The sequence below is a fragment of the Lucilia sericata genome, unplaced genomic scaffold, assembly GCF_015586225.1.
Source record: "Lucilia sericata isolate MDLA Ls3-8-SP2 unplaced genomic scaffold, ASM1558622v1 Contig000002F_arrow, whole genome shotgun sequence".
Classification (NCBI taxonomy): domain Eukaryota; kingdom Metazoa; phylum Arthropoda; class Insecta; order Diptera; family Calliphoridae; genus Lucilia; species Lucilia sericata.
In genome coordinates, this window is record NW_023994043.1 from 803726 (window position 1) to 817769 (window position 14044).

The 14044-nt window shown below is 26.2% G+C and overlaps 1 protein-coding gene across 7 annotated transcripts in view; it reads right to left on the reverse strand.

Annotated features, from left to right (window-relative positions):
- Window positions 1-14044, reverse strand: part of LOC119615475 (zwei Ig domain protein zig-8) — a 316266-nt gene that overhangs the window by 257669 nt on the left and 44553 nt on the right. For 6 of the 7 annotated variants that reach the window (XM_037971698.1, XM_037971641.1, XM_037971582.1 and 3 more), the window contains one exon: window positions 9650-9654. The gene's annotated coding sequence lies outside the window, so the exon portion shown is untranslated. Of the gene's footprint in view, window positions 1-3190; window positions 3281-9649; window positions 9655-14044 lie in introns of those variants that run through there. The other variant, XM_037971763.1, reaches the window with a different exon arrangement.

The following is a 14044-nucleotide window of genomic DNA, read 5'->3' on the forward strand; positions in this document are numbered from 1 at the left end:
AAAATCTTCAGATAATATTTTTGGTATTTTCAACAGACAGAATAACAGACGGATATAGCTAGATCATCTTATAATCTAACAAGGACCCAGAATACATATACAATACATGCACCTACCTATTATTGCAACTGACCGATTTACGCAACAGCCAATAGCAACTTTTTTCAAAAAATGGACGCTACACTGAAAAATCCATACCTAATATATACGAAAAATGTCGTACAATGTACGAATCGTTCGTTGTTTCGCACCACGAAATTCTTTCGTAATATATACGAAATTGTACGAAATATTTTAGTACAATGCAAAAAAATCTTGGAAAAATTAATTTACATAAGTTGAAAAAAGTGAATTTTGAATAAATATGGTAAAATTTATGAAATATTAATTTATGCAAACATTTTTGTTCATTTTAAAATAATTTTTCTACTTTTAGTTCAAAATTTTTCTCCACACGAATTTTTAATTTTTTTATGAATATAATTCGTGAATAATATTATAATTTTTCTTAAATTTTATAAAAATGTTGTAGTTTTATTTAATGATAATATAATTAATATCATTATGTTTAATTTCGCTAAAATTTAAGAAAAAAATATTACGAAAGGTTTTCGTACTTTCGTAAAAATAGAAAAGGGTTTTATAAAGTAATATATCGTATTATACACGAATTTTTTGTATATATTACTAAAATAGAAGTTACGAAATTTTTTTCGTAAAGTTGAGCATGGATTATTTTCAGTGTATAAGAGCAACTTTTACTTTTTTATGGCAAAAGAAACATTATTTGGAAGTTAGTTTTTGATTGATTTTATTTTCATTAACTTTGTTTTTCAAATGATTTGATCAGTCACAGGCATCCAAAAACAGGATGGTATATCCCGACCTAAGTTTATGATATCAAATATAAAATGATTTTTATAAGTAATATATTACTTTACAGTTACTATTTTCACTTTTATTGATTAATGAATGAATTGATTACTTAAACATCAACTAATTTCATGCTTTTGTTAAAAAATTATATAAAATTGTATAGGATTTTAGTGGTCGGTCATTGCAACATTTCGCAAATTGCAACAACCCCGATTTCCCTTCGGTTGCGCAAATCGAGCCCGTACTGTATATACTTCTTCGGATGTGTTACAAACGGAATCTTTTCTGATGGTGTGTAGGTATAACAAAATATAATATATTTTCTTATTATAAATAAAATCTCTTACTTACGTTATATGCACATACATACATACACGTAAGTATATGTAGCTATATGAATATTCTACAAAAATGATCCATAATGTTTTGGGCTTTTTGAGATATCTAACTGTAAAACAAAGGTATAAAGTTATTAATTGAAGTTATAATACATAATACAGAAATATAAAGAACTAATTGTATTTGAGGCGTGTTTTGTTTTTAGTATTCATGAGATATTCTCAAGTAATCATTAAGCGTGTTGTAGTGATAATTATTAAAGAATAGAATACTTTAGATTATTATCTGAAGAAAAAACTAATGTATTTATGTATATAAGTTCTCATGTTTTATTTTATATACTTAAATAAAATTAATATTTGTTTCATTTTCCGTTTCCTTTGATATGTATTTGGTATAGAATTTAATCAGTTGTATAACTAAGTAAATAAACAAGCAAATATAGTAAAATTATTTTCATGTCCTTTACTTAACAAGTACATATACCCGAAAGTACACATACGTATAATGAGGATATTTATTAGAAACAAATATCCAAAATATATTAAAAATGTTTTTTATGTCCCTGCAGTTCGGGGTGACTTTATCTTACTACAAATGGAGCATTGACACTACAAATGGTTACTTCTGGCGAGATAAATACTATAGAACAAATTTAAAGTACAAACTTCTTTCTGTAATTTTCAGTAATTATTTAATTTAGTTAATTAGTGTAAATAGGATAAAGAATGTTTTATTAAATTTAACTTCTTTATGAAGGGTTTTGTTTTATATAACATGTCAAACAAAATTAATACTTCATACTATTATATGTTTTTTTTACTTTTAAAATTTTTTCTAAAAAAAATTAAAAACACAATTATCATAATTATTACTTTTTAGTAAACTACTTCAAATAAATCGTAATTTAATTGTTCATTACGTTCTTTTTTGTTAAAAGAGAAAATTTGTATAACTTGATTTTTTATTAAATATTTAACTAAAGGAAATTTCAATTAATAGTTTAATAGAAATAAACTGATAAGTTTATTCTTTATTTGATATTAGGCAATTTTCAATGATTTAATCATTTAAACGATTAATTTGTTGAATATTAATAAATAAAAGTATTAAAATGATACAATGACTCTTTGTAAGCCTGCTGGGATATTTATGTATGTATGTGGATGTGCGTGTGTGAATGTGAATATTAATAAAATGAAGTCAAGCAAAAGTTGGTAAACAAAACAGTTAGATATTTTCACTATATTAAATTCACATCTAAAAATATTATAACAAATATTTTAATATCATCATACACAAATACCCGCAAATGATACCCATACAAACATACATACATATGTATGTATGTACGAAAGTATGTATATTCATAAACATTTCTATTCCTTGGAAATGTTTTTATAAATTTAAAATATTTAATATTCAAACATATTAAAGTTTCATTCGTACATTTATTTGCTACTTTTTCATCTTGAAACTTTTGTTTTATAGACAACAGACAAAAAATAGAATCACATAAATATGGCGTCATAAGGATATTTTTCGAATACATTTATGGCATAAACAATTTATAATGTTTCTATTTGATTATGGAAGACTGCGAAAGAACGAGCGAGCACATGCTAAAATACTTACTTGGGATTATATAAATTTATGACAACTCTCATTAATGTTGATCTCAATTCCAAAAATATTGTAGAAATATTAAATCGAATGAAAATAATTTAAAGATGAAAAATAAGTTATAATCTTTTAAAAGAACAAATACTATGTACTACTTATTAGGAGTTACTTATGTATAAATATGTATGTTAAAATGTTTTCCAAAAATTTAAATAAATAAATATTTAAAAAATAGTTAAAAATATATATCATAGAATTGTTAGAATATAATTGTTAATATAATTTTAGTATTGTATTCTATTAATAAAATTAAAATTAATATTATATATATAATATAAATATAAATACGTACATACATCTAATAGATAATCGAAAATTGTTTCATTAAAAATGTGGAATTCTGTCGTCAATATTTACAAATATAGATCATATACTTATAACTATGTTATAATGTCCTTTATTATTCAAATTACTTGTTTTTCTGAAATTAAAAATACAAAAATTAATAAGAAAATTTAAAAATATTTATCTGTTAAATTAATACATCTCCAATCCTTAAAAATTGAACTACTTCCAGGAAGAAAGGAAAAAGCAAAGGGATCAAAATAATTTATTTTTGTTTACAAAAGGAAATAAGTAAAAAACACTTTAAATACTTCTAATTAGCAAGTCTTTAGGATTAACATTTCCTTTTATAAAAGTCATATTTTTTTATATACAACAAATTGTAGGGGAGACCATCGCGGTTACTCGAAAAGGAATGGTGTTTTTTCTTCTCTTTAAAATTTTCCATTTCATTTTCTTTTTGTCAAAATGAAGAAAAAAGTTATTACGTTTAACATTTTCATATTAGTACAAAATATATAAGCAATACCCATAAAATATTAATCTTTCTAATTTGTTATCTACTAGTTATTACTTAAAACTAAATATGAAGTAAGCTACAAAAGTTTTATTTAGTAATGGTACGTTGATTTCAATTACATACAATACAAATACATTACAAATACATAAAAAAAACAAAAACAAACGTGAACAAAGCGAAATATTACCTCTATTACAGGTTTGCTCTTGCTTATCATTTATTTGACGATAAAAATTATCTGCTTTTTTAATAACTTGACTAATATGGTTATTGTATTTGTCAAATAAAGTAATTTAAAGAGATAATTAATACATAAAATAAATATACATAAATGTAATGTAGGAACCTCAAAAAAATTCATAATTCCTAATACTTACAAAACACTGTCGTAGTTTCTAAAAATACCTTAAATATTAACTTTTTGTTAAAACTTTGACCGTAACCTAGTTAGGAATTTTGAAGTCAAAATCGATTGTTCTTTTTTAATATTCGAATAAGCCAATAAACATACATACATATGTACATTGTACACATGTTTTTAATTTGATTTTTTCTTTGAAATAATGCAAATAAACACATAAAGTTAGTTAATATGTAAAAAATACATCCTTGTATTTACACGGGTGCGGATCTACATACATAGTAAAAGGAAGTTTCTTTCACAAAAAATGTATATATATTTATATATTATTTTAAATACCAGAAGTGGATCCACATAAATATGCATATAGATACATATGTACATTATGGTGGCCCCAAAATGGAAGTTGCTGAAAATGAAAATTTAGTTTATTCTAATACCATTTCTCAAAATTTTTGCCCTGACGTCAATATTTGGTGAGCTGGATCAAAGGATAAAAGGTCAAGGTTTTAAAGGTTTATATGATTTTAATCATATTTCTTGTGAATAAACCATATGCAAATTTAGTATCATATGAAAGGTTTTTGGGAGACGATTTCAATGACATAACACAATTTTGTATACAACTCCAAAATTATTACAAATGTCGTATTTTTTCGGAAAGTTTTTAAATTTTTCAAATTTTATATAGAATTATTTAATGTAATTAATAGAAATTATTTCATTATAAACCTCATAAAATTTCAGTGAAATGATTTTTTCTGTTTTCCGAAATTCGATATGTTTTGAATTTTATTTAAATATGTTTAATTCTATTTTCTCCCCAGTATTCTGTTAGCTATATTTATCTAACGTACACAATATTTACATCGGTGAACGTACACAATATTTACATCGGTGAAGGCTTTACATTGGCTTCATAGTTTCATTCTATTTTAGTTCAAATTTTTTCAGTTTAACTAAAATATTAACACAATTTATCCTAAGCATCTACTTGTTTATTATGCTTGCTTTGTTAATAACGGTTTGAATGTTGTTGTTTACATTATTTTGCAATGTTTTGGAAGCGTCTATAAAATCAAATAAACTTCAATCTAGATTGAGTTTTGAAAAACGGAAGAAAAACGTTTCAGTAGATTTTATTGATGTTTATTATGTATTAATTTCTACGAATTATATTAAATTCATCTGTTTGAAAATGCAAAAGATCTGAAAATTTACCGAAAAATAAGAAAATTTTGACTACTGTTGCAAAAAAAAATTTCTGATATGGAATTTAAAGCATCTCTCAAGGACCTTTCTAATGATATCAATATTTCATATCTTTCCTTTGGAAGAAATATGAAAAAATCATAAAAACCTCCTAAATGGACCTTTTTATCCTTTGATCCAGCTCATCAAATATTGATGCCAGGACAAAAATTTTGAGAAATGGTATCTTAGAATCAATTAAACTTTAAGTTTAGTTGGGAACATTGTCATTATTTTTCCTCCATACAAACGGGGCCACCCTAGTGTACATATAAACGCCTCACATAGCAAGGAAAATAAACAAATATAATTTTGCTTTTTCCTTAAGGATATTTTTTACCCCATACACACATACATATGTATTTATATAAGTTCTGAGTATAAAAAGATTTCTTAAAGAAATTACATAAAAAAATATCATGAATGAATTCATATGTTTTAAGAATATAATACATTAAAGTGCAAATAAAAAAAATTTTACATGGATTTATAATTGAATTTTGATACAAAATGTTCATAAATTAAAAAAAAGTCAATATATCAAAATTAGGCCCCATCACTTCGTATTAGCCGGTAGTGTTCTAGATGTTAAATTTTATTTTTATATCCTTCACCTTCGTGAGAAGGTAATTTTGTAATTTCTATAATACAATTTTCCGACCCCATAAAGTATATATATTTTGGATCCTTATAGGTAGCGGAGTTTATTAAGCTATATCTGTCTGTCTGTCTGTCTGTCTGTCTGTCTGTCTGTTTGTCTGTCTGTCCGTCTGTGTGTTTTTTGAAATCAGTTTTTAGAGGGCGCTAGATATCGGCGAGATCCAAATCTTCAATAATTCTGTTAGACATGCTTCATTCTTTGATATACGCAACAACAACAACACTGCTTATTCATTGAGTATTTCGTTTCATATGTTTGAATGGCTGTGTGTTTCATTGCCTTGTGTATATTGTTTTTGTTTCTTGGTGCATTCAGTTTCGTATGTTTGGATGTCTGTTGGTTTCATTGCGTTGTGTATTTTGTTTTTGTTTTTTGTGTATTTCGTATGTTTGGATGTCTGTTGGTTTTACTGCCTTGTGTATTTTGCTTTTTTTGTGTGTTTATTTCGTTTAGCGTTGTTGTTGTTCGTTTTGCTATTGCTATAATAATGATATAAACGGGAAAATTTTAAATACACTGTGGTGAACGGTATATAAGATTCGGCACAGCCGAATATAGCACTCTTACTTGTTATTTACATTATTATGAAGGTAGCATCGCATGAGATATGTAAGTGATTTTCAGAAGAAGCCATTATGGGGCTATGTTTACTTTTGGATCCACCTTAAAACACTTTAATAGACTATGACATGTGCTTTCTTTCCACTATAGTATATTGGGGAACATTTTATATGATCTATCTATAGATAGTGAATTACACAGTGCAACATGAAAAAATATGACCATATACGGACACCACTAAGTGATAAAAGACCAAGAAGACCTTTGTCTATCAGTTTTGCCTAAAGTCGTGCCCTTTTTTATGGGCCCCCAAATATTTAGGGACTAGGTTTCATTTTTCCAAAAAAGTGATCATTTTCTCTTTCAAATTTTTCAAATGTTTTACATTGTACTTTTATTAACGACACCTGTACGTATAAGCGTTAATGATTTATTGATATTACAAATATTGAGTATACGCCTAATCTAGATAAGCACTTGAAATACATATATTTTTAACCCTTAAAAATCGATTTTTTTTTTATTTTATATGTTAACAATTTCTGTTCTTTATGACAAGATCTACAACTTTGTCTCAGAGAGTAAAAATTCTGAAACAAGTGCATGACTTTGGGCACACACAGTGTTAATGATGGAAATAAATTTTATTCCCAAAAATATAAATAACAATAAAAGCTTCGTGTAAATAATGTATACTTTTGGATCAATTAAGACGGACTGTTGCTTAATTTGCAACAATTTTCTTATGACAATTTTACTCTGTAATTTATCTTTTCGATTGTTTTAATATCAAGATTCTCTTATCGCATTAAAGGTTATAAATATGCGTAATAAAATTTTATATATTTATGTTTGTATGCTTGTGCATGCACGCGTATTAATGAGTAAATGAGCCAAAATAAAATATATGTATATATGTGTATATTTGGTTCATGAAGAAAAGTGTGTCTCTAATCAAACATTCATACAGCCAGGCTGCCAGCCATCTAAGCAACTGAACAACGGAAAATGACTAAAATTCAACATTAAAATCAACAACATCAATGTCTTAATTTCAAAGATTCTACACATCAATGGCATTTTTTGGTACTCTTTATGTTCGAATATAAAAGGCAGCTGGAAATGATGATAAGTGGGAGATTAAATAACTGTATTTGACGGCATTGATACACATACAACATAGCTGTAGTGCCAAGTTAGTGTGTGTGTTGGTGGGGAGTCCGGTAACGGGTATGGTGTGTAGGGTGGGCGTACGTTTTTATGATAGAACCACGTCCTACTTTCATTATTATTTTTTTTTACATTTTTTCCCTTTACTAAACAAAGTTGGAAACACAAAACATTAACTTTGTGCAGGATGAATGTATTGAATGGAGAAAAGAAAGAAAAAATACAGAAATTCTGAATGTTTATGTGAATTTTATAGCTATGTATGTATGTGTACAAAAATAACATGAACCAACACAGATGAATTGTTGTGCTTTAAAGGATTCACTGTCTAATGAAGTGTGCAATCAGTTAAAGCTTCCGAGTCTAAGAATAGAATTTTGAAACATAAAAAATAGAGCCATACAAAACCACTCACATAAACATTCTAGACATAAGTCTAGTATTGGTAAGTAGGCACGTATGTATATGTATATGTGAAATAGAGACATTTAAATTTCAAAAAAAAATCGATCATTTTCTTTAAGTCCCACATGAATAAACATTGAAATGCCTATACATATTCTCTATTGTAGTAAAATACAACATCCATTAAATTAGAAAGTTTCTTTGCAACCAAATTAGGCCATTCATTCAAACTGTCCATTGTTTTTATTTTTTAATATGCCTTTAAATTGCTTCAACCATTTTGGACATTTAAAGCTCTTTTTGAGTTTTGTAAATTTTTCCGTTTCCAATATAAATTTATTAATTTCTTTTTTAGTGTTATTATTATTGTGGCCATTATTCCCAATTGGCAGTGTTATGGCAGTTTTGAGTTTTTCTTCGTTTTAGTTTTTGTTCTGACATCCATTTATACGCATAAAATGTTAATCTCTGCCTTTTTTGTTGGATGCCACTTAAATTGGCATTCAATTTAGTGGCCATAGAATATGAACGGTTTCGATTACTTTCTTACATTCTTACATACATATATTTTTACTCGCACACCCAGTATGCTGGTGGCATTTATACAAATGGATTTTCAAATCATTTGTTATTTCAGGAGTTTAATTTGCTACAGATATTCAAGATAGAGAAAGCGATGGGAATGATTGTGTTATGCCACACCATCACTGTTATTTGTGGTATGTACAATTAAAGTAAGGTGATGAACAATTTTGGCACGCGTTTTTATTTTCGATTTTTACAAGTAATACACATAGTTACTGTTAGATAGAATTTTAATTCAATTTGACTTTGTGTTTCTTTTCAGTGTTTTCCCTTGGCATCACAAAGAATTTCAGCATAACTAACTTCTTTATAAACATAAATCCCTCCTCTATAGGATAGACCCATGTTTGACCCTATGCCCCATAAAAACCATATTTTAGAAAACTAGCTCTTCATCAGTATATTGAAAAAAATTTATTTGAAATATTTTTAAGACATACTACGATATAACGATACACAGCGATTGTGAAGTGTTTAATACATCAGAATTAAGATAAAAATTAACATAAATACAATTTTATAAAAAAAATATTTTTTTTTAAACATAAATGGTATAGAGTATCATATGGACAGCCATACTCGACTATGTATATTTTCCTACTTGTTTAGCTTTAAGTTTGTATATTAAACAAAAATATATTCTTTAAACTTTAGGACCTTTGTTCAATAACAATTAAATTACCAATATGTTGGTTCTTTAGGAAATAAGAGAATGTTGTTGATTAATGACTTGTTAACTTTGTAATATTGCTATTTTCAGTATTGATTTGTTGCTTGTGGTTTCTTAAAAAAATATGTATACGTTCAGCATTTTAATTAATGATAAAAAGTTCGCAGGCATTTAATATACATACATATATGTATGTAACAAAACAATATGGAAAAAAACTCACTTAAAATGTTCAATTATTCCTGAAAGGTCCACTTAGAATGACATCGTTTATAAAATTACCTTATCTGAAAAAAAAATTAATGAAAAAATATTAATTAATTACAATAAAATTAATAGAAAACATAATTTGTACCAATTAATTATTAATTTCGATAACAAAATAGAGCAGTTGTGTTTGTTTATATTTTATCATGTTAATTAACAATATTTTTTTTAAATTCCTTCATAATTAACCACAATTAAGTACTCGTATTATATGTATGTATGTATGTATGTATGTATGTATGTAGTATGTATGTATGTATGTATGTATGTATGTATGTATGTATGTATGTATGTATGTATGTATGTATGTATGTATGTATGTATGTATGATGTATGTATGTATGTAGTATGTATGTAGTATGTATGTATGTATGTATGTATGTATGTATGTATGTATGTATGTATGTAGTATGTATGTATGTATGTATGTATGTATGTATGTAGTATGTATGTAGTTTGTATGTATGTATGTATGTATGTATGTATGTATGTATGTATGTATGTATGTATGTATGTATGTATGTATGTATGATGTATGTATGTATGTATGTATGTATGTATGTATGTATGTATGTAGTATGTATGTATGTATGTATGTATGTAGTATGTATGATGTAGTGTATGTATGTATGTATGTATGTTATGTATGTATGTATGTGTATGTATGTATGTATGTATGTATGTATGTATGTATGTATTGTATGTATGTATGTATGTATGTATGTATGTTATGTATGTCTGTATATATGTATGTATGTATGTTTGTATGTATTTTAATTAAACCTGTCCTTGAAATCTGTACTATTTATTATTTTGTTTGTTTGTAAAATTAACTGTTGAATATTGTTAAACTAATAGGAGAACTTGTGATTCAACTCAATCAAATTATCTTCTTCTTCTATATATATAAAAGAGTAGCGTTACTGGCTGACTGATTCATCATCGCACAGTCCAAACGGCTGAACCTAGAATCATGAAATTTTGACAGTAGATGTGTTTTTTTTATGTAGATCCACTAAGGAGGGATTTTTGGAAATTTGTACATTTAGGGATAAAAAAAGGGAAAAAACGGGTAAAACAGGTTTTCTTAATTATCTTACCTAATATTAATGATACAAGAAAAATTTTAAATGCACATGTATCTACTCTTAAAATAAGCAGATGGGTTTCTGGTACTTTTTTGAAATTCGTACTTTTAAAGGGTGAAAATGTGTAAAAAGGTAATTTTGGTACCTTTTTTGGCCCTTTATAACTATTTAAATAATAAACAAAATAACATTCTTGTAAATATTTTGAATATATCTCCCAAAATTAGGAGACACCCGTTTCGTACTTTTTATAAAATTCAGTCCTTTTTGGGTGTAAAAGGGAGAAAACTGTATTTTTGGTACTTTTTTAGCACATTAAGAAAACTTTTTCGATTTATTGAAGTATTTCTATTAAATTACGGACTAACTCTGTAATATTTATTGAAACAAAATGTTTGCTATTTCACCGGGGGAAAAAAAGTACCAAAAAGGGGAAAAACGCCAAATTTAATTTTATTAAAACTCATTGAGCCAATTTTTATAAAATTTGAAAAAGTAGTTTATTTACTCACACAAAATAAGCTATTGGTATATTATTTTGGAATTCGAGTACTAAGGCCTATATAGAACCAAATTCGAGTAAATTGTTTGGTGCCGTTTTGAAAGCACAATTTTTATGGAACAAAGGAATGCATTTTGTAAACCTAATTCTCAAAAAAGTAGAATGTATCCCACTTTAAGATATTTGGCTTCTGACTATTTTAGATACAAAATAATACTCATTCAACGGAAATCGTTTTTTGAGGGCTGCTGTAATGTTTCTGAGTGTTTTATATTTATTGTTTAATATTTCAATCAGTATGTATGAAAGCCAATTCAAAAGATATTTTGTTAATTATATAAAAATATATTATGTATGTTCGTATCTATGTACAATAAAGTGATCCAAATTTTAATTTAATTTTCTCTAAGTGAAGAATCATATTGTCCTTAAATAAGATCAGTGGCAAGTCAGCTTTGCGTTACCTTGATCGATGTTGTGTTTAATATTCCAAAACTCATGACTTCTTTAATAGTTCTCGAAACGACTTTTTTAAGTTATGCCAGTATTTTAGTACTTAAATGAGTAAAAGCACGTACACCTATTAAATATCCTTTATATATTTAATATTTTAATATCATTTGTATATTTAATAATTTAAACAAACTAAATATATCTTTCAAGTTAGCACTTTTTTGGCATATGTTTCTACTTAAACTGTATCCTGAAGGCTTCAATTAAAAATGATAGATTACTTTTAACCTCGGACCAAAGTAATCTCGTATTTACCAAAATAGATCGCATTAAATAGTGTTGGTATTATTTCATCAGATCAACATTATACATCCTAACTATGGTTGTGGTTACTGATAAAAACCAGTTGTGGTGATATCCTTTATGTACATAAAAATTAATTAAATATAAATTTAAACAATGCGGTTTTAACACATGCGTACAATATGCATATTATTATAAATCATATTGTTCATCTTTTATTTCATTATTCTTAAAAATAAATATCCATACCACAACAGTATATCGTATTTGCATTTAGTTTACAGGACTAATAATTGGTTTTTAGGATTAACCCAAATTAATTTTTTTTATCAGGTGAGTATCTAATTATTTAGATCAAAATTAATGAAAATTAATATACTTCAAAAATACGCTTTAGATTATCGACTCACATGTTATGATATATAGTGGAATCATAACATATAAGTCAATAGATTAAAATTCTGTATTACGGAGATATTTTGGTATCGAGTTAAAGTATAATTTTTATGACAAAAGTTTGTTAGAATTGTTACAAATGTAATATTGGGATAAAAAAATCTTGGTTATATTTAAACTAAGATGCATTAGTAAATATTATTTAAAAATATTATTGCAACAAAGGTGTCCAAAATATCTACTACTTACAGGAAATGTCTACAAACATATGTATATATCAGCTTATTTAAAAAATCTCTTGTAAACTTAAAATTTTGTATTTAAAACAATCCTTTCACGTTCATAATTAGCAGGGAAACCAAAATATGCAAATGCATGTTTTTTTGTGGTGCGTCGTATGGACTCATGGATAAGGTATTTACACGTTTCAGACCAATTTAAGAATTTTGGCATCGATTTGTTAGAGCATATTTTTGCATATTTTACCCATAAGAACATAATTTTGCATGATTTGACATTTTTAGCATATTTAAGGCATATTTTCGAGTTTTTAGAGCATATTTTACTCTTTTAGTGCATATTTTGATGTTTTCGCTTTTTTTCGTTTTTGTACATTTTTAATTTTCTTTTCAAAACCTTATTTAAAAAAAATTAAATTTTATTTTTTATTTTTTTTTTAATTTTTTAGCTTATTTTACAATTTTGAAATAAAAATTTCTTTTTTAGAACTTGAAAACTGCAAAAAATACATTACTCTCATGAAAACCAATGTTATAGTTTTTTATTCAATAAAGCATTACATTTTAAATCGGACATAAAACCGATTACTTTTGATTTCATGAGACCAATCCATTTTTATAGTTCAAAAAACTAATTATTGGAATTTATGACAACACCGATTAAAATGTCAGTTTAAAAGCTATGAATACAATTGGAAGAAATGTGTCAAACTTTGTCGTTTGAAATATGTTTTTTGGGGACCAAATGGTTTCATGTTATTTATTGGTTATCTGAACGTAAAACGGAATTCTATTAAACTAGTTCTTCAAACTATTAAACATTTATTATTTCATTACAATTTCCGTCTTTTTGAGCTTTTCAATGTTAAAAAATAATTAAAAATTTTATTTTTGGAGCATATATTTTAAATTTTAAGAGCATATTTTGAGTTTTTCACGGCATATTTAAAGCGCTTAAAACACTTTTTTTAAAGCATGTTTTCGGTTTCCCTGATAATTAGTATTTAAAATATACATAAATACATACATATGTACAAATCGATGTAATTACTTTAAAATTCATTCGGTACAGTGTTTGGATAGCTATACCTACAAATATCAAAACCGGCTCCGTCCATGTGTATGCGTATTTAAGTGTGTGAGTGAGTGTGTACATAAAATTAATGACTCTGAAGCAATTTACTGGCTGTGGAAAATCCGGCCATAATTAAACTTTTAATGATTTAACCAAACAAAATTAAGTTACTGTTTGCTCTTGTTTATCCATACTTAGTATGTAATTTGAACAGTGCTAATGAAGGTTTAATTTACATTTTGCCCCACACAAAAGTAAGATTATATGAGTAAAATATTGCAACGCAATAATCATAAACAAAGATATTCATACATATGTATGTATATATGTACATTTACATACTCTAAAACTTAT